Source organism: Propithecus coquereli, unplaced genomic scaffold, assembly GCF_000956105.1.
Source record: "Propithecus coquereli isolate 6110/MARCELLA unplaced genomic scaffold, Pcoq_1.0 Scaffold10, whole genome shotgun sequence".
NCBI classification, from domain to species: Eukaryota; Metazoa; Chordata; class Mammalia; order Primates; family Indriidae; genus Propithecus; species Propithecus coquereli.
This window is the reverse complement of record NW_012133858.1, coordinates 13,676,000-13,696,348: the sequence shown is the minus strand read 5'-3', so window position 1 is coordinate 13,696,348 and position 20,349 is coordinate 13,676,000. Positions and strand designations below refer to the sequence as shown.

General features: G+C 37.2%; 1 protein-coding gene across 1 annotated transcript in view; it reads left to right on the top strand.

Moving 5' to 3' along the window:
• Positions 1–20,349, top strand: part of IL1RAP (interleukin 1 receptor accessory protein) — a 133,712-nt gene that overhangs the window by 23,026 nt on the left and 90,337 nt on the right. The gene's annotated exons all lie outside the window — the stretch shown is intronic.

Genomic DNA, 20,349 nt, shown 5'->3' with positions numbered 1-20,349 from the left:
TTTTTTTTTTTTTTTTTACTTGTTAGCTTTTACTATCTCAACCCTCTCACTGCCATTAACATGCGTACATATAAAAACCATATACCTTCATCCAAGTTTGCTACTTCTCTACTTTGTCATAAGGACTCAGATAATCAAGTTGTTAGAATGAGGATCTGAGGGTCTCTACTATAGGTACTAGTTACCATTTAGAGCTCTAGTTTGCCTAGTTGTTGGCTACTGGTATTTACTTGATAATTGAAATGTCAATTATCTAGTAATTGAGTTACCTACTATTGAGTTATGATTATATGCCTCTGATTCTGTGGGTCTTACTTTCCTTTTCTTTTAAATGTTAAGCTCCTTGGCCAATAGACTCATTTCAGATTTTTACTGTGATCGTCTGAGTAGATGCTAGGGACCCTACTGATTTTTAATTAATTGTAAAGAAAATGACGTAAGCCTAAGTGCGCTATGAAAAGGACATATTTTTGAAAATAATAAAAATGCCATCAATACGGACATGGTTAAATATACTTTGATATAGCAGGATGATAATTATATACAACTATTGCATACCCATAATAATTAAAAATTTAAACATTTAAAAAAGAAATGAAGTATAATTATGTGAAATAATCTGGAAAAAAATGTGAAGGATATATTGCTAAATAAAAAAAACAACTTGTAGATACGCACGATTCAATTTTTATGAAAAGAAAAATTAAAAAGTTAAATATGAAAGAATGGTGGTTACATGTGCTTATGTTAGGAGTCGGATTGGATGAATGCTGAGAGGAGAGGAGAAGGGGATATAATGGTTTCACTTCCTACCTAAATTAATTTTTAAAAAGAGGATAATGGGATCATAGGCAATTTTCCCCTAACATTATTATGAAAATTTGAAAACATACAGCAAAGTTGAAAATGTGTTACAGTGGACACTTATATAGCTACCACCTAGATTCTACTCTTAACATTATATAATACTTGCTTTATCATATATATCCATTTATGTAGCTGTGGGTGATTTTTATGTTGTTTAGAATTTTCAGACTTTTATTTATTTAAGTAATTTACCTGGAACCTCTTGCTAAGTGAGACTCACAGCCTATCCCAAAGATCCATAATGCCATATTTAAAGATTTTTCTGATTTAGACAGACACAGAAATAGGTACCAATAGAGAATTTGTTAGATACCTTTACTTTAGATAATTTTTCTCTTCTTTTGTTTTATTATTAATAATGTTGGTGAGAAGACATTGAACTTGCCCGTTAGGGTTTGCAACTTGCTTGAGTTTCCTAGGCATTCTGTGAGTCCTCTCTGTTCTCTGCTACCTTGCATTGACTTGGATCTAAGCCTTTGCATGCAGGCAGCTGTGCAAAAACCTATGCATTTTTAGAGCCTCGTTTTGTTTCCTTTTTCCAGAATATTACATTATGAAACGTTTCTGGAAATAATCATCTTTAGACAATAAATACCAGTGATTTGTGATTTTACTGAGCCGCTGCTTAATTTTAGTGTGCTGAACTAAGGACAGGCCATATTTTGTTTTGGTCTTACATAGTCTCATTTGAAGAAAGGTTTTTTGTTTGAGGATGGACTATGATTTTTCAGAGAGGCAACTATGTTGGAGAATAATAATAAGAATTTAGTAATAAATATCAAAATGTAGAATAACTTTGGACCAGATCTAAATTAAGGGCCTTTATACTGCACAATTCATTGTAACAGTTGGAATTTGCCTATCTTGTTGCAGATCAGATACCAACCCCCCTAAAATTATGGAAATATGGTCAAATCCACATAAGATGTGCATGATTTCTCACCGGCACATCATTCTAGGTCTATTTCCTATAATTCCTTTTCTATTCCTCTCTAGGTTACACTCTAGTCTTACCAGATTTCTTATTTTCCTATAAATATCTCATGTACTTTTTTGCTTTAAGAACTTTCCTCAGTTATTTTCTCTTTTTGGAATTCTATCTCTTCTTTTCTTCACTCCTTTCCTCTTCAGTCCCAACTCTCTGTGTGCTATTTCTGGTCCCCACCAACCCACACAGGCACAAACACACCTGTTACCTCTGCTCCTCTCCCTGTTTAGCTGTAGGATCTTCTCTATGAACCTTTCTAAATCTATCAACATTTCCACAGCTCTTTATTTATACTTTATCACTCAGGCTGTTGCTTCTTAATGTGTGATCTGTGGAATAGCAATAACAAGAGCCTCTGGGAATGAACTAGAAATGCAGAATCTTGATTCTTGTCCTAAACTTACTGAATGTGGATCTCCATTTTACCTATGTCTCCAGATCTTCCTTATGCATTTTACTATTGGAGAAGTACTCTCTTAGAGCAGATATCCAACTTTGCCTTTCAGTTGGTATCTTTTGTGTACTGATAAACCCTGCCTTGCCATCAGGGACTGTTATCTTCAGCTTTCATCTGCAAGGCAGGATGGAGGGTTTGGCACACAGTAGGGGCCCTTAACTGTGTGCTGTTGAATGAAACCTTGCGCTTTCAGCAAGGAGGGGTGTCTTAGGTGTTGGGGCCAAGGAAAACTTCCCCTTTGCCCTCTGAAGATTTGCTGAAAAATCAACTCATAAAAAGGAAGATTAATTGGAGAAAAGGCATACAAATTTTATTAATGTGTACACAGGAGTCTTCAGAATGATGACCTAAAGATACAGGAGAAATTGTCCATTTTATGCTTAGTTTCAACAAAGTAAGGACAGCCATGTAGAAATATGATTGGACAAAAAGGATATGATCTAATGTTGATAGACTGAGTGAGGAAACCCAGCAAGATATGGCTGTCTAGACTCTTTTTGGCCTCTCTGAGCATGTATTCCTTCCTTCTGGGTGTGGAGCAGAGCCCTCTCCAGAATGGGGGTCTTAGGAACTACAGCCAAACAAGGTAGGTCAGATAATTTCATTATGACCAGTTTTTACACAGAAAGGTGGAAGGAAAGTCAATGCAATAAGCGATCGGAAAGACAGAAAGAAATCTCACTCTTTTATAAAGCCAAGCGGCCCATTACATACATGTTTTCAAGATAAACAATAACTTGTCCTCAAGTAAGCTCGACAGCACTGTTTGTCACACATAGTTCATCCTAACTTTATGTGGTAATTAGGGTGACCATCTGTGTTAGTTAATTGATTTTATGCGGAGGAAAAACAAACTTTTTATATCTTTATGACAGGGGGTAGATTTGTAACTTAGAGCAAGGTGCCCACCAAAGTTAGGCTACAAATCTCCTACAGACACTGGGAGACAGGGGCACTATCTCCCTCCATGTTTAGTTTTTTAAAAGATGGCCCCAAGATCTTTGAAAAAGGCATTGCTAGGTCACAGAGCTGACAAAAGACCTATTTAGTCTTCAAAAGGATTTACATACATTTCAAAGAATGGAGAAAGTACAAGTTTTCTAAAGTAAATGCTCTGAAAAAACAAGGGGGGTGGGGAATCTCTTCCCTTATTTTCAACAAGAAGAATTATGCCTCTTGTTTTTAATCGTATCTGTTTTTATATAAGGTAGGTCATATTTCAGTATATTTAACTAAGCAGTTGAGAATTAAAGTCTTATTTTTTCTGAATCCTGAGATTAACCAGAGATTCAACTGAGGTTTGTCTTTGGCCTTGTATTACAAATTGTACTTTTCCATGATGGAATCTGATTTGAAAATTTATTAACATTTCTTTAATTTGTATTTTTATTGTGATAAAATATACCTAAATTTTACCATTTTAACCATTTTTAAGTCTCCATTTTATAGCATTAAGTATAATATATTCACATTGCTATGCAACTATCACGACCACCCGTCTCCAGAATTTTTCATCTTTCCTAAGTGAAACTGTACCCTTGAAAACTAATTCCCCATTTTGTCCCGCTCCCAGCCCCTGGCAACCACCATCATTAGTATTTTAACCTGCCTATTTAAAACTGCTCATGAAATTTCAATATTCTGCCTATGGATGATACATAAAGAGTTGTGTTTGCTCAGGATTTTAAAAACTAAAGTGTCTTCTTGGGAAACTGAGAAAAACAACTTTAAATTCTTTGAATGTAGTGCTTCCATTTATACAAATGATGCTACACTAATTACAAATAATCTAAGTCTGTGCAGCTCCCCCAGAAACATCTCATTTGTGCCACCCCATTACTTTCAAAGTAATTAAAAAAAAGCTTTTTTAGTGGAATATTTTTGCATATAATTCAAGGATTTTACTAATGTAGATTTGGCACTTTCCACGACCTTTGCTCCACTGAATCTTTATCTTTCTTAATTGATCTTTTGGACACAGAAAACTAAATACTGAACACTTCTTTCATATGTTTCATTTCATAGCCTGCCATGGGCATTGTGGAGAATGATGTGAAAGAATCAGGGCAATCTACTGCAGTTAGAGAACCTTATTTAAAATCAAGCTCTACTATTGATTGCTGTGATATCTTGTTAAGACACTTCACCTTTTTGTACCTAATTTCATCATCTGTAAAACAGGAAAGTTATATTCCTTTCTGAATAAGCTGTGTGAATATGAAATAAAATGAGACATGAAAAGAAGCACTGTATATACTGTCAAAGCATGAATTATTTCAGTTGAGTAAGGTACATAGCATATAGTAGGAATATGGAAAATATTTGTTGAATGAATGAACAGAAATTGTTCTCAAAGTTAATTTTCCTAGGGCTCTCTCCTTTCCATGTGTACACTAGCTTGGTTTATAATCTCCCCACTCTTGGCTTTTCTCTGATTCCTGATCATACCTTTCTCTCCTTACCCAAATTACACTTCAGCTTTAAAAACGCCAGAGCTCAAAGTTTGGGGAGTGATTTGAAGGGGCTCAAGGAATTTCTGTTTTATTCTACCATAAGCTATTCCTTTCTAAATCAAACTACTTCCTCAAAGCTTCCAGGGGGTAGACATGGCTGTTAGAAACAGAGTTACCCACTGGAGCATACACTGTTAGGATGAAGGGAATTGTCTTTTTTGGTCCAGCATTAGCATGCTCGGGGGATTTCACCCTGGACAAAAAATAATGTGCTACAATTATATTGAATCAGAACTGTGAATCCAAATTAAACAATATTCAGGGTCTAATTCCAGGAGTCGCCTATATGGACACTTGGCCAGGAGCTCACTGAGCAACTCTCTTGTTCAGTGCATGCACAGGATAAATGCAAATGTATGTATTGTAAAGTAACCTAGGCTTGCATTGACAAAGGCAGATGACAGTTCCAGCCTATTTTGTTGAATGTAAATAGTCTAACATATTTTAGTGAGAAAATACCTTCTTCAACATGATCCAGAGAAAGAAATGAATGTTGAGAGACCAAAAGTGTGGAAAGCAAGTGAAAGAGTTATATTAATAGTATTTTCCTGGGCTGAGAAAAAAGCCTGTAGAATCGCTCTATTTAGAAGACGACAATCATTCAATCAATAGTCCAGACCATTTTCTGTGTGCCAGGCTTCATCCTAGGTCCTAGGAGAAAACAAATGAATCAGAGGTAGACCCTGTCTGCAAGGGTCTCAAGAAAGAAGACATACACACTTAATTGTAGTACATGGTAATAAATTACATTACTGGAACCATAAGGGAAGTATAGTGAAAGTTATAGGGAGAAGGGAGAAATTACATCTGACACAGGGAAGCAGGGAGGTTTCACGAAGGAACTGGTTTTGAAAATAGGTCTTGAAGGATGGATGGTATTTGTGCATGTGGAGAGAGGAATGAAGGACATTCCAGGCAGGAACCATTAAAGGGGAAGGAAGGCACAGGGGTGATTTATAGCACTATCTGTATTTGTACCTGTGGCAGGAGTCCGGTTTATATGAGAAGGAGTGGTGCCGGTAAGGGTTGGAAAGAGGAGTTTGCTGCCAGATCCTGGAGGGTCCAGAATGTCATATGAAGGACATCAGGGAAGTAGCATTAGGATATAATGTGTAGGAAAATTGCTTTGGCCCTTGTCATCAGTCAGCCTTTACAGGTGTTCCCATGGCACCCAAAACTTACCTGAGGCTTTTATAGCTGTCTTGCCTGTGGTGTGGTAAACATCTTTTCTTTTCGATTTAGAGAACAAGATTTCAGTCTGTTTTGCATGTATCAAAAAATGAAAAGAATATTTTCATGCAAAAACGATTGATTTTTAGGTGAGCCTAATGAATACATGTTTTTTTTCTTTTTTCTCAAAAAAAGCAGAACAATTAAAAATAATAATGCCTTTCATTTTTCTAGCATCTATTAAGGTCACATAGGTGAAGGGGTTATTTGCCAGATCTTCTCATATGTGCTGACTCCTTTTATAATTGGAAGAATTAAGGCTCCCCTCTGTTTTTTGACTCTTTTTCTATGGTGTCTTACGTTCTGATTTGGCAACAGCTTTTAAGTATCCAAAATGCTGGAAGTGAAATTATAATCAACTCCAATTAGCTATACTGGTGGAGCATAGCATTATCACACTTAAACCCACCAGCATGTCTTACATCTCATTTCAGCTAGTCATTATGCCATTGTTCCTACATCAGCTTGCCACAGGAATGGTTTAGCAAATTAGAAAATTGATTTGAATTTTCCACTTTTTTCCCAATGAAGAATTCATGACCCTTACTATAAAATCACCCCAACTAGGAATAATATACCCCGTGAGAGACTTTATAGGAATTTCTCAAAGCTTGGTCTATTGCTAGTGTGCTTTACACAGTCAAAACTCCCTTTCTTTCTGAAAGAACTTCACTCAGCATTTCTGAACTGTGCCAAGAATCCTGATGCTTGGAGATATTACTAAACAAGAATTACTAAAGTCAATTAGATTTGAGGAGCACTGTAAATTATTCCTAAGTAATTTAGTTTCACAGTGTGCATTAGCATTCTAAAAGGCCCTAAGAAGTCCTTAAGAAGTAGAAAAAGATAACTTTTGAACCTGTTTCACCTAATACTATTAACCTAATGTTTCTCTAAAATGAGAATGAAATACCAAAACCTAGCTTCTCAAAATCATTCTGTAAAAGCCCAAGCTGGACAATATGGATCAATATGTAGCCTTTGGAGGGTCTAATTTGATCTAAGAATGAAATTAAAAAATATTGAGACTTGAATTAAGTAGTTGTATTTATTAGAACTATGTATTAAATTCATCCTCTGTTTACCTACCAGGATTTATGTGAGGATTTTTTTTTTTTTTTTTTATAGCTGGGCGATGCTTTAAAACCCTGTCTGTGTCAACAGAGCTGCTACATCTGATTTTATTTTCCTGAATCTGAAGAAACACCGAAGGGGACTGAAATAATAAGACATTAATTTTGGCTGTAGAATGCCGATGTTGCTGACCCTGAGGGGTTATTTCAGAGTGAGATTAATTATGCAGATCTGCCACCCCAGGCTCTGGAGTTGAAGTACCCTGTTGTAATTCACTGCAGGATCATTCATGTAGCCAGCATATTGATATGATTATTATTCCAGCAAGGTTTTATCCACCCCTAGACAATTACAGAACCACTTACCAGCATCTCTCATTGACTTCTTATTTAAAATTCCCAGGGCCATGGCAGGCATTCAGGTCCTTTTGTTGGAGACAGCTACAGATCAATGGCATGGAGCAACATGGGATTTTCTTTAGGACACGACAAATACTGAGACTGTTTGCAAAGCAGAAGATAGACATTGAAACTCCAGTAGAAATGAGTGTTTCCACAGCTCGGTGTCTCTAACACAAACTGTTAAAGTAATGACAACAAGAGCAGAGAGGAAGCTCTGTGGAAAGGTCATAAGATTTGGTGTCAAGGTATTTGAGTTTGAACACTGGCTTCCCCATGTAGTATCTGTGAAACTTTCGGGAAATCACTATACTTCTGTAAAATGGCATTGATATTAAAAGCCAACCTCTTGACAGTCTTGAGGCTCTAGAGACCCTTACTAGGTTATGAGATTAAATGTATATATGTGTGAAATCTCTGCTAGGGAATGTATATACGTATGAATCCCTATGAGGTTGTGAGATTTAAATGTATTATAAATATGTTTGAGAAAAACTTGATGAATGACAATGTTTTGAGAATATATTTTTGTGCTAATGGGAATGGCTTCCATTCTCTGTGTAGTCAATAATGGAGCATACTTTTTATGGTCCCAATGCTTGGATAATGTCCTATTAACTCCTATAATCACTACTACTGCTACCTAACACAGAATGTGGTAACTGTGTGTTGATATGATTAGCATTTCCAAGGATGAATATATCCTTGAAATGTTGTACAGAATAAAATTCCTATTCCTAATCTCCGTTCCTAGTCCATGGTTTTAGAGACTTCATACTTGCAAAATAATATTCATCTACTTCACATTTTTCAATAAATTTCCCCTTCTGTTCTTTGATCAGTGGTAAAAATATATGGCTTGTTTTATTAATATTTTGTTTCAATTTTGCCTTAAATGCCTTTCTTCCTTATTCATGGCTGCATTTCAGAGTGCTGTCTTCAGAGTCCAATTGTAATGCCAGCTATAAGGAGTCTCCCCACCTCCTTACTCCTTGGCCTAGGCCCCTTCTCTCTCCCCACAACTCCCACTCTACTTCATTAAAATGCAAGTAATTCCTTCCTCACAGCATGTCAGCATGTTGCTTGGACTGATTTGTATACTTAATAATGGCATGAGCAAACACAGCTAATCTGCTTTGTAAAGTTAAAGAAATAATGAGAACAAATATACTTTCAGTCATTTTATGTAAATTAACTCATATGATGCCCTCAACAATCATATAAAGTAGGAATTATTCTTCTTCCCATTTTGCAGTTGGGGAAAGTAAGGCACAAAGAGATTAAGTAACTTGCCCGGTATTCCACAGGTACTATGTGGCAGAGTGAGGAATTCAAATGTTTAACTAAAGGAGTAGGCTTTTTACCTATGAGGTTATCATTGACTATAGGCGAGTTGGCAATCCCTACTAAATTGTGAGTTCCTGGGTGCCTAGGGCATGCTAGCATCTGTGTCACCCTTAGCATTTAGCAATGGGCTCCACATCGTAGGTATTCAGTTACTATTAATTAACTTTGCATTGGAAAAAATACCCCTGAAAAGCTTATTTTGTAGCCACAAAATGTCTTCCTTGTTCTCTGTCAATATTTTTTTAGTATATGTTCTGCCCTCCTCAATTTGCTTGTCAAATAATTTAAAACTTCATGTTAAGCACTGCTTGAGCACCTCTCTGTGAGGGAAGCCAGAGTTCTTTTTTTGTAAGTAGCTGTATGGCGAAGATAAGGTGTACTTGTTGAAATTGGGGTTACTTGAGTCTTTAGTGGTTTATGGATCAGTAGATAATAGCACTATAAAATTCCAGCTCATTCTCATTCTGATGAAAGGGGAATTGCATAGTCTTAACTTTATTTGTGATACAGTCACCAAATGTCAATGTGTATGAAAAGAACTGTGGCCAGAGTCCCCCGCCCCTTTCCTCAATCTAGTGTGATCTGGTGGACTGAGGTCACAGCCCAGACTCCGGGACCGGTGGGCGCACTTTGCCATCTGTCAGGATGATCCTGGTGCCCAAAAATTAGTGAAAGAAGCCATAGAATTTTCTCAACAGGGACCACAGGCTCACACAGACCTCCTCAGTGTTAGTTCATAAGGGGATTTTCTTTAACACTTTAGATACAGAGACATGATATTTTCTTTAAGGCTTACTTTTTGGTTTTGGATTATTTGAGTTCCCAGGAAAATGTGGAACATTATCATTGTGTTTCAGGGACAAGATTGGGAATGGGGATGGGGAGGATCTTAATCAGCTGTTTTCTTCAGTAGACTGAGAATACGTGAAGGTAGAGGCTAAACTGAAGCCTCTGTGCTTTCTCACAGTTGGCACAGAGTTGGCCTGGTGTACTGTTAAGTCTTCTGTGAAAGTTCTAACTTAACTCTTGACTTGAACGCTTCTTAATAAAATTAGTTGTGCAAACTGAGGCATAAGGACAGTAAGTGCATGGCCCAAGCCACACAGCTAGTTAATGCCAGAGTCAGGACTAGGAACCAGGATGCATCCCTCCTGTTTCTCTGTGTAATGGAGAACGAGGAGCCCCGGGTGCTGCAGGCTCTGGTTGAATACGGGAGACCTGCTTAAGGCCTCCAGGCCCCCAAACAGGAGGGGAGCTGAGGCTCTAGTCTGCTGGATGAACCCGAGCAAGCCCATCATCTTTCTGACAGAATCAGGGGATGATGCAAGGAAGTGCTCTGTGAAAGGACAATTGACTGCATTGTGAGACCAAAGATGGCTTGGATCCATTCAAGTCTAATGTCTGAAGACAGGTTCATTTCATAGGCACTCACAGTGACATCTGTTTAGAACAAGCCTTGGAGGAGACTATATCCTCAGGGTGGCCTTTAGCCTTCCTAGAGAATGCAGTGTGCCTGTGAATTCCTGTGTAAAATGCAAGTATCAACGCCTCATATTTGTACCACACTTCACAATTTATGAAGCTTTTTCATAAATATTATCTAATATGATCCTTACAGCATCCTATGATGTAAATATTCATTATCCCTATTTTATTGATCAGAATACCAGGGTCCAGAGGGGTTAAGTAAATTATCCAAGGCCACACAGTTAAAAAGTGACCAATAGCAAACTAGAATACAGGTTGACTGTTCTAAGCAAATGTTCTCTTTACTACCCAGAAGTTGCCCAATATTTATATGTTTTTATTGTGTAATAGAATCGGTCAATATACTGTGGACATGAACCTAGAGACCCAGTCTGAAAAGGAGAGCGAAAAGACAGAAACCCAAACAGAATAGATTAGGGCAGAAATTTCCCAGGGCTCTAAGAAAGGTACAGATACCTGCCCAGATCTTTTAGAAGAGGGTTAGTTTATACCTAGGCAGAGGCAAGATAAGAGAGAATCTGGAGGGGCTACAGAAGGGAGGTGAGGCTTGAATGAGGTTGTAGGAAAGTTAAGATTCATTTCCTTTCAGTGGTAGCCAGTTTAGTCTCAAGTGGAATTTTCAAAAACAGCTACATCTTATGGACTGAGGATTGATCTGGGAATTGTGGCGTGGGCTGTCCCTTTCCCCAGCTAGAGCTTTTACTATCTATATCAGTGTTTCCAATGGGGCCTTAAGAGGTATATTGCATAAAGAGGGGTTCATAGTTACATAATTTTGGTTATTGTTGTGTTTAACCACGTTGGCCACAATATTTCTTGGCAGATTATCCTGAGCTTTTAAAATGCCAGTGTGTATTGTGAATATCCAAAGATATGTGGTATGTTACTTTTCAAACTCATTTTATGGCTACATGGTCCTTCTACAGAATGCTCACTATAGAATGTCATAATTTTCATCATGCATTTTGGTGGGATTGCATTGTACTTGGCCATTTGCTTTCTTGTTGTTTTCTCTACTTTTAAAAATTTCTTTTATTTTATATATATGTCTGATTTTGTTGCCAAACTGTGATATCCCTGATTAAAAGAACAGTGCGTTTACTTCTATATATTGCACATAAATTATATGGAAATAAGGGCTCAATAAATATACCTCCATTTGAATGAAATTCTGTGTTGTCAACCCAGAAGCCTGAGTGTAGTTTTTATAGGGAAATCTATGAAAACTCAGCCACAGTTTTGTTAGTATTGGCCTTTCTAACAGTTTGTAGAAAGTGCCTTTCTCTTGAGAGTCTCACAGACAGGATCGTGGTCTTCAGACCATCTGTTTGAATTAGAGCAGTTATCAGTGGCAACGTCGTTACGTGAAATTTAAGGGGAGAAAACCTCAGATGGCTAAAGAAGTTTTCTATGCTGGGAAAAGTAATTAATTTCCTAGCCTAGAGGTGACTGGATCTTAGTCCACAAGGTGATATGACTGCTTTGTGTCTGTGGTGGTTGTCCTTTCACCTAATTCCCGACTTGAACTTCAAATGGCATCACTTAACCCAAGTGACTTGCCCCCTGCTCTATACTCTCACATGCTTTGAAACGCCCCTGCTGCAGTACTGTTCTCTAAGCTGTGGGTTGTTTTTTTTTTTTTTGATGAGAAGAGAAACCTATATAATTTCAAACTGACAGAAAAATTAAAAGTATAGTAGAAAGAGCATTTTTTCCCCTGATCCACAATCCTTAAAAAAGTCTTTATAGCCAAAAGATCCATTTCAGAATCAGGCATTGCATTTAGTTGTCTTGCTTTGCTTCCTTCAACCTGAAAAAACTTTTCCATTTTTCACTGATTTCTTACCTTGATATCTTTGAAGTTTGCAGGCCAGTTATTTCATAGAATGCACCACTTTGGGATGTGTCTAATGTTTTTTCATTATTAGAATTAAAAACTGGGTTTTTATATGCTTCAGAACTGCAAGTTCTATGTGGACATAGACAGTTTCTGTCCTTCCTCCTCCAGACTGTGTTTCAAGTTGACAAATATTTGCCGAGTGAATTAGAAGGAATGTTAGACCCCCCCTTGACATAAATGTTCTTCCTTCCATCCTTGAAGTTCTCTGAGATGACTTCCTGTAACATTCTGTGTTGGATATAATTTACTTTCTTGGTTTAAAAGATATATATGTATGTGTATGTATAGTGGTCCGATACCTTTCTATAACCTTTTCCTGCTTTTTAAAATACTTTTTAACTTCAATCAAACAAAAATTTGTCAACAGTTTTTTTTTTACAGAAGCATAACATATTAACGGTAAAGTACATATACTTTATACACAAAGTATACACAAAGTACATAAATATTAAGTGTATGACTTTTTAATTTCTTTTACGTATGCATTGTCATGTAACTATCGTCTAACTCTGTGGTGCCCAACTCCCAGGCGGTGGACCAATACCAGACCGCAGAGGTCTGTCACTCTCCCGCCACAATCCCTGTCCTGTGGAAAAATGGCCTTCCATGAAACTTAGGAATGGGAATGGGGTGCTGCACAGCAGGAGGTGAGTGGCGGGCAAGGGAGGTGAACTTCATCTGTATTTACAGCTGCTCCCCATCCCTCGCATCACCACCTGTGCTCTGCACCCCCACCCCCCAGTCCATGGAAACATTGTCTTCCATGAAACCAGTGCCTGGTGCCAAAAAGGGTGGGGACTGCTGATCTAACTAAGAAATAGAACATTACCAGACCCTAGAAGCCTGTTCCTGGCCCTCCCTGTCAGTATCTTCAAAAGTAATACATTTTCTGATTTGAATTAAGCAATTTATAACTTTCTGACTTTAAGATCAATACTCCTTTGGCTTCTTTCAGATCTAAACAAAACAAAACAAGTCTAGTTTTATCATAACAAAAATCAATTGTCATAACACTTTATATTGGTATAGCATTTTATAATTACAAAGTCTCTTTCCATGTGTTGCATCATTTGATCCTCTGCAACCACCCTATGAGAAAGTCAGGACAGAGATTTTTACTTCTGTTTAAAAAAGTGAGGATTTGAGGCCTAGAAATGGGAAACATCCTGGACCACGATTTTCGCTAGTTCAAATTTCATCACAGAGCCTGTCACAACAATCTTAGCTTTTCTATAAGTTGTAGAGGCCAGACTTAGCAACTGCAACTATCTCCTTTGAAATATTTTGGAAATAGAGCACTACACTTGGACCTCGGATGCACAAAGTGTAGGATGTGGCAAGTTTTGCCTGAGAGTTAATGGTCAACTTCAACTGAGTAACTTGGGCTCTTCTTTGTAAATAATATTAATGGTAGCTCACGTTGCCTACTATTTCACACTTTCTCAAGTGTTTCACATCTATTACCTCACTTAATAAGAGCTGAAGTAACCAGTATTTAGTGAGACCTATTTATGTTCCTGGACAGTGCTAAGCACACTGCAGGAATTATTAAGGACATTCCTTTCAACAAATGGTGAGATAGGTATCAATTTCTATCACTCCCAAGCCTCATTGTCCCTAAATGAAGAATACCTAATCGCCAGGTTGTCCACCCACTAGAAGGAGGGCACAATAGAACACATTTCCTGACCTCGTGTAGAAGTATCTACAAAGCCCTAGCACATCAGTCTTGAATTAGTCATCAAGATGGTGAGCAGGCTGCAATCCTTCCTAAGTGGTCAGTGTGAGTATTCCTGGCCTCTTCTTTCAGGCTACCTAAGATTGCACAGTTAAACTTAGAACTTCAAGTTCAGTGCTCTTTTTAAATTGCTCTTTCACCTCCCTTTCACTGAAAACCCAGTTCTAGTTCTCTCTTGTGAGGGACAGGACTTCATGATGATGTCTCTTCCCTCACCCCACAGAGCATGTTGCTATTCGAAATATGAAAGAACCAAACGAAATCAATCTGCCCACATTCTATTCCAAGCTTCTAAAGAAGGCAGGTGGTATATTATGTTATATGTGTCCTATTAGGGCTCTAAGCACTTTGAAGCTATTTAGTAAGAAGAGAGAAGGCAGTTATCTAAGAGGAGTGTGCTAATATTTTTTGGTGTGAACTTTGACTCCGCTGTTCTATCAGTAAAGCTTAGCAGCACTGGCTTGGTAAGCTGAAAGTTGGGGCATTTCATTGATCTCTCTATGTGCCTCTACTGCTAGACATTTCTGGAATATTCAGTACTTAATGACAAGACTGTGTTATTTTCAAAGTAAATGTTGAAAATAGAAACCATATTTAGGTTAAAAGAGCTTTCATTTATTTAAACTGTCTCAGAAGTGTTCACAAATCATTTCTTAAGCTTTATAAAAAGATAAATCATGCCACTTTAAAAATATATTTTAATTAATAAAGTTGTCTTTTTTGGGAGTGCAGCTCTATGAATTTTAACTCCTGTATCAGTCATGTAACTGCTGCCGCAATCAGGATACAAAACTGCGCCATCCCCCAAACAATTCCCTTGTGCTCTCCCTTTGCAGTCACACTCTCCCGCCATCCCTAACCCCGCGATATGTTCTGTCACTCCAGCTCTGTCTTTTGGAGAGTGTCACTTAAATGGAATCATACGGTCAGTATCCTATTAAGACTGGCTTCTTTAATTCAGCACAATGCCTTGGAGATTCATTGAAGTTTTTGTATCAACATACATAAAGCTCATTGCTTAGTGTTTCTGAATAGTATTCTAATTTTTGGATGCAGCAGAGTTCGTTGATCCATTCTCTTGTTGAATGACATTTAAGTTGTTTCCAGCTTTAGGCAATTAATAACAGAGCTACTATAAACATTCATTTATAGCTTTTTGTGTAAACTTAAGCTTTCATTTCCTTGGGAAAATACCTAGAAGTGAGATTACGGGATTGTATCACAAGTTTATGTTTAACTTTATAAGTTATGTTTAACTATTATGTTTAACTATTATTATGCCAAACTATTTTCCATGTACTATTTTATATTCCACCAGTATGAGAGTTCCTGTTGCTTCAGCACTTGGAATTATCAGTATTTTTTTTTTTTTATTTTAGTCATTCTGAAAGGTATGTAGTGATATCTCATTGTGGCTTTAATTTGCATTTCCCTAATGTCTAACGTTGTTCAACATCTTTTCATGTGTTTATTTGACTTTTGCATATCCTTTTTGATAATGTATCCCTTTATGACTTAAACATTTTTAAATGGGGTTGTTTGTAGTATGAGTCCTCCAACTTTATTCTTCTTTTTCAAAATGGTTTTCAATATTTTGGGCTTTTCCTTTCCATATAAACGTCAGTTTGTCTGTATCTAAAAAAATCTTGCTGGGATTTCTATTGTAATTAACTAAATCTATAGGTCAATCTGGAGAAAGTTGACTTCTCTATGTTGAATTTTTTAATTCTTTAATATGGTATGTCTCTTATGTTATTTTTTATTACTACTGTAACAAATTACCAAAATCTTAGTAGCTTAAAAAACATGTATTTATTATTGCACAGTTTCTGTGAGTCACAAGGCCAAGGACAATGTGGCCTGGCTGGTTCTTTGCTTAGGGCTTTATAAGGCTAAAATCAAGCTGTCGGAAAGGTTATGTTTCTTTCTGGAGGCTCTGGAGATTAATGCATTTCAATTTCTTTAATATTCATCGAACTAACCAAAGAGTTTGTACCTCCGTAATATTCTGAAATTAAAAAAAAAAACAGTTACTGGACTATTCGGGTTGTCTGTTTCATTTTAGTTGAGGTTTGGTGCTGTGTGTTTTTTGAAATATCAGTTCATTTTATCTAAGTTGTGGAATTTATTGCCTTATCATTTTAATATCTCTGTGATCAGTAGTCATGTCCCTCTTTCATTCCTATTGGTAGTGATATGTATCTTCTTTCTTTGCTTCTTGGTTCACCAGGCTAGAGGTCTATATTTTATTGTTCTTTTCAAAGAACCAACTTTTGTTTTCATTTTTTTTCCCCGTAATGTTTTTTCCTGTTTTAAAATTCTTTATTATTTCTTTCATTTTGCTAGTTTGGTTTATGCTCTTATTTTTCTACATTCTTAAAGTGGAAGATTAGATTATTGACTTGAGATCTTTGTTCTTTTCCAATATAAACCTTTAATGCTATAAATTACCCTCCAAGCACTGGTTTAGCTGCATTCCACTCATTTGGTAGGTTTTGTTTTTATTCTTCTTCAGCTCAAAATATTTTCTAATTTCCCTTGTGACTTTCTTTGACCCATAGATTATATTTTTAAGTTATGAAGCATTTGGAGATTTTCCTATTATCTTTCTGTTATTGATTTCTAGCTTAACTCTACGGTTAGAGAATATACTTTCAATATTTTTTTTAATTTGGTAAAGTTTGATTTATGACACATGGTATGGCCTATCTTGGTGAATGTCCTATGTGTACTTAAAAATAATGTGTTGTTATTTACATTTAAGAGTCCTCAAATAGCTGCTCAAATCGTTGTTTCATAGCTGTGTTCACTGGGAAAGATAAGGTGGAGTACACTTAATTCATTTTGTGCAGAAACAGAAGTTTCCAGATAACTTTGCCAAAATTTTGTTTACTGATAAATATTGAATTCTGAAATATTCTGCACAAGGATTTTCTTATGTTCAAAAAAACTATGAACTACATAAAAGATCAATGATGAAAATAACCCTGATGTTTTAATACATGCTATCTCCTTTTCTGTAGAATGGGATAATTAATAGCTTGTCCTGTGTCCTTCAGAGGCTTTTTTGTCATGTACGCAAGACCTACTTAAACTTTTTTGTCAGTTTAGGTAAGGGAAAAGGAAAGGTCTGGATGGGATCAGGGTGGGATCAGAACTCAAGGAAGTAATTTAGCTGTAGGGTTGATCCCACATGGGGATAGCCATCTAGGGTTTATGCCTTGGCATAATGGCCAAGTTTTCAGCGGGTTGGTCACAGCAAAGGGCATCTGCCAACCGTGGTAGGAATGAAATAGGTGATAGTAGATTCATGGTTACAGGAGGTTTATCCAGCTTGGAGCAAGACTTTATAGGAGACAAAATGCGGGCTCCTGGAAAAGAGTACTGATAAGCATCAAGCTGCAGGTCCAAGCCCCAACCAGGATGAGAGACTTACAGGAGTGGCTGTTATCTGAGTAAGGAGCTATATATGGAATCAGGAAACTGCGGGAGAAATCCAGTCCTACGGCCTGGTGAAATTCTGCTGTGCAGAAGGAAGGCTGAGCAAGTGGTGATTCCGAGTGAAGACCACTCTTGGGGAAGCAACTTAGTTTCAGTCTGTCACCTGCTGGCCAGTGAGAGAATCCAGTGGTCAGAGTAACTCAGAGGTATGGAGATCGTAAAGCTTACCAAGTCTAGAGAATGCAGACATTAAAAAGTTTCATATGCAGGGAAAGGTGTTAGGGTGCTGAGCACATGTTAATAGTCATCATTAATGTTGTTGATTACGTAGAAGTAAGTACCCATTCGGATAGGCATCAAAGTTGACGCGCTATGAAACAATGGCGTTAAATATGAGAGAAGTGTGAATACATAAGGGGGAAAGTATGAAAATGATCATGTAGTAAATAAAATGGACAACGCAGGGAAGGCTGACTTGGAATATATTACGCACATGTTCCAATCATCTGAAGCAAGAGCAGGGTTGTTAGACCCCATCACAATCTAAAGCTAAGCTGTAATTCACACACTGAGGAACTATATGTTATTAGGCAGGTTCTTTTGCTTTCTGACAGTTTCTCCATCTCTGAACCAGCACCTCCTCACCATAAGAAATGAGAAGAAAGAGTATATATTGCTATTTACAATAATGAAATTCCAAGGCTGAATATAAGACAAAGTTAAAAATGAACCAGCATTCTTGGAGAAGTTTCAGACCAGCCAACCTCCTCCCACAAAAACCTTAGTACATTTAGTCTGTTAAAACCAGCCTGCACAGTGACCTTTGCTTTTCAGTCTACTTTATTCTTATTCATCAAAAGGCAAGACTGGCTCTGGATTTGTGTTTGCACACAGGTTATCTTTAGATTAGCTTTGCCTTGGTGACCTGACTCATTGCTACCTCCCGCATAATCCAGTCTCTTGGGAATATCAGCTAAGGCCTTCAATCACACTAATTAGAATGTCTTCTAAGTGTTGCCAAAGGAGTTCAGCAGCTTATAAAAAAATATATAAACAGGCAAATTGGGAAAATCTAGGGGTATGTGGTTTTTTTTTTAATAGTCAAAAGCAATTTAGGAGGTCAGAATGCTTTAGGGTAGCTGAGTACTGGAGCTGAAATTACTGTGCCATGAATCTGCAGTGAAATATCTAGTTGTTCTCTGCTGACAAGGATTAATGCAGAACTATTAATTACTTTTATTAATGGCTTGGATGAGGATATAGGTCGCATTGCTGATCAAGTTTGTAGATGTCACAAAGCTAGGAGGATAGCAATTATTGTGATGACAGGCTCAGAAGCCCAAATGATTCAAGATCATTGTGATCCATCCAACACATTCTTGGCAGAGTGACTTCCATAAGGTACAACTTGATGATCATGTCATTCCTCTCATCAGAAAACTTCAATGATTCTCTGTTTCCTGTTTAACTTAAATCCCAAGTCCATAGCCTGCTATTTAAGGCCTTGCCGTATTTTGATCTGAACACTGTCTGCTTTCCAACAAAATCTTCTATAGTTGTTTTCCTAATACCCTGTGCTTGGGCCAAACTCAGTTATTTATAGACTATTTCTTATTTATGTCCCATGCTTTCACTACCTTTGAGCATTATTCTCCACTAAGAGTTTCTTTTTCTCACATGTTCCTTCTGCCTCAATTCTAAATATCCAAACCAGTTCAAAAGCCACCTCCTGTGTTTAGTATTCTTTTATTGTCTTGACTGGAGTAATCTCTTTCCTTTGCTAATCTTCAGTAACACTGATCCATTCCTCTCTATTTCTATCATTTTTTACTTTATATTGCAGATTTTTTTTCTCTGATACACGTTTTAAGATCCTTCTAGATTATGCACAGTGCTAGAGCTTCTGTCGGGTAACTCTTTTTATCTCCTGTGTGCCTCTGGATGTGTGTCCTATACATAGTTGATGATATTGACGTGGTTTGCATGGGGTTGATCTCTACTGTGGAAAAGTGCCTTTAGAGAAGGCCCTACATCTTGATCACCAGAGGCCCCTGAAGTTATATCATAGTAACTTGTAAACTGAAAATGCTCAATACGTGTTTTGTTGAACACATGAAAGACTGATGTGGAGAAGAAAATTTCCCTAAGTTAATAGTGTTAGAATTGGAAGTGGGTGGTGGTGAGAAGAAAGAGCTATTTAATCATTGAGATAAAACAGTTGCTTGTGATATGATAAACTCACCTGTGATTTGTGTACAACCAGGCTAAAAAAGGAAGGATGATATGAACCAGAGATTTTTAGAGATGTGTGATCAAGAGAGGTGACAGGGTTCGAAAACTTGCGTTGTCCTTTAGGGTGACCACACAACCGGGATTGCTTGGGGGTACCAGTTTATGCCTTTTGTTTCTGTGTAACATCCTTTAAAGTGGCCAATTTTAAATGATGTTATGTAGTTCCCCTATTTATCAAATACCTCTTTGGCCTTTTTAGGCTGGTAGGTATCTGTGATTGTCAAACTTGTGTCATGGGCTATTCAAGATAATAGACTCTGTGGTTAGTCTGATGTGGGTATCAATCCCACCTCTGTCACTTACTAGAAATATGAACAAGTTACCGAGACCTCTGTAACACTCTCATATGACTATTACATTCAAGAGAGAAAGCAGAGGTCTTGAGCATGGAATTTCTGAGTCATCTCTAGTTTTCAGTATTTATATAATAACCCTACATAAGTTTTTACCAATGGCCAGATATTTCTAGGGGAGTAGGAAATAAATACTTACCAGAGATGTTAAATCTCCAGGTCTTCTGGACTGAAGATCACACAACTAATCGTAAGGATTTGGTTCTTGCTAGTTGGCAGTTTCAGTTCGTTATCAATAGAAAGGCTAAAGATCAGAGAATTGG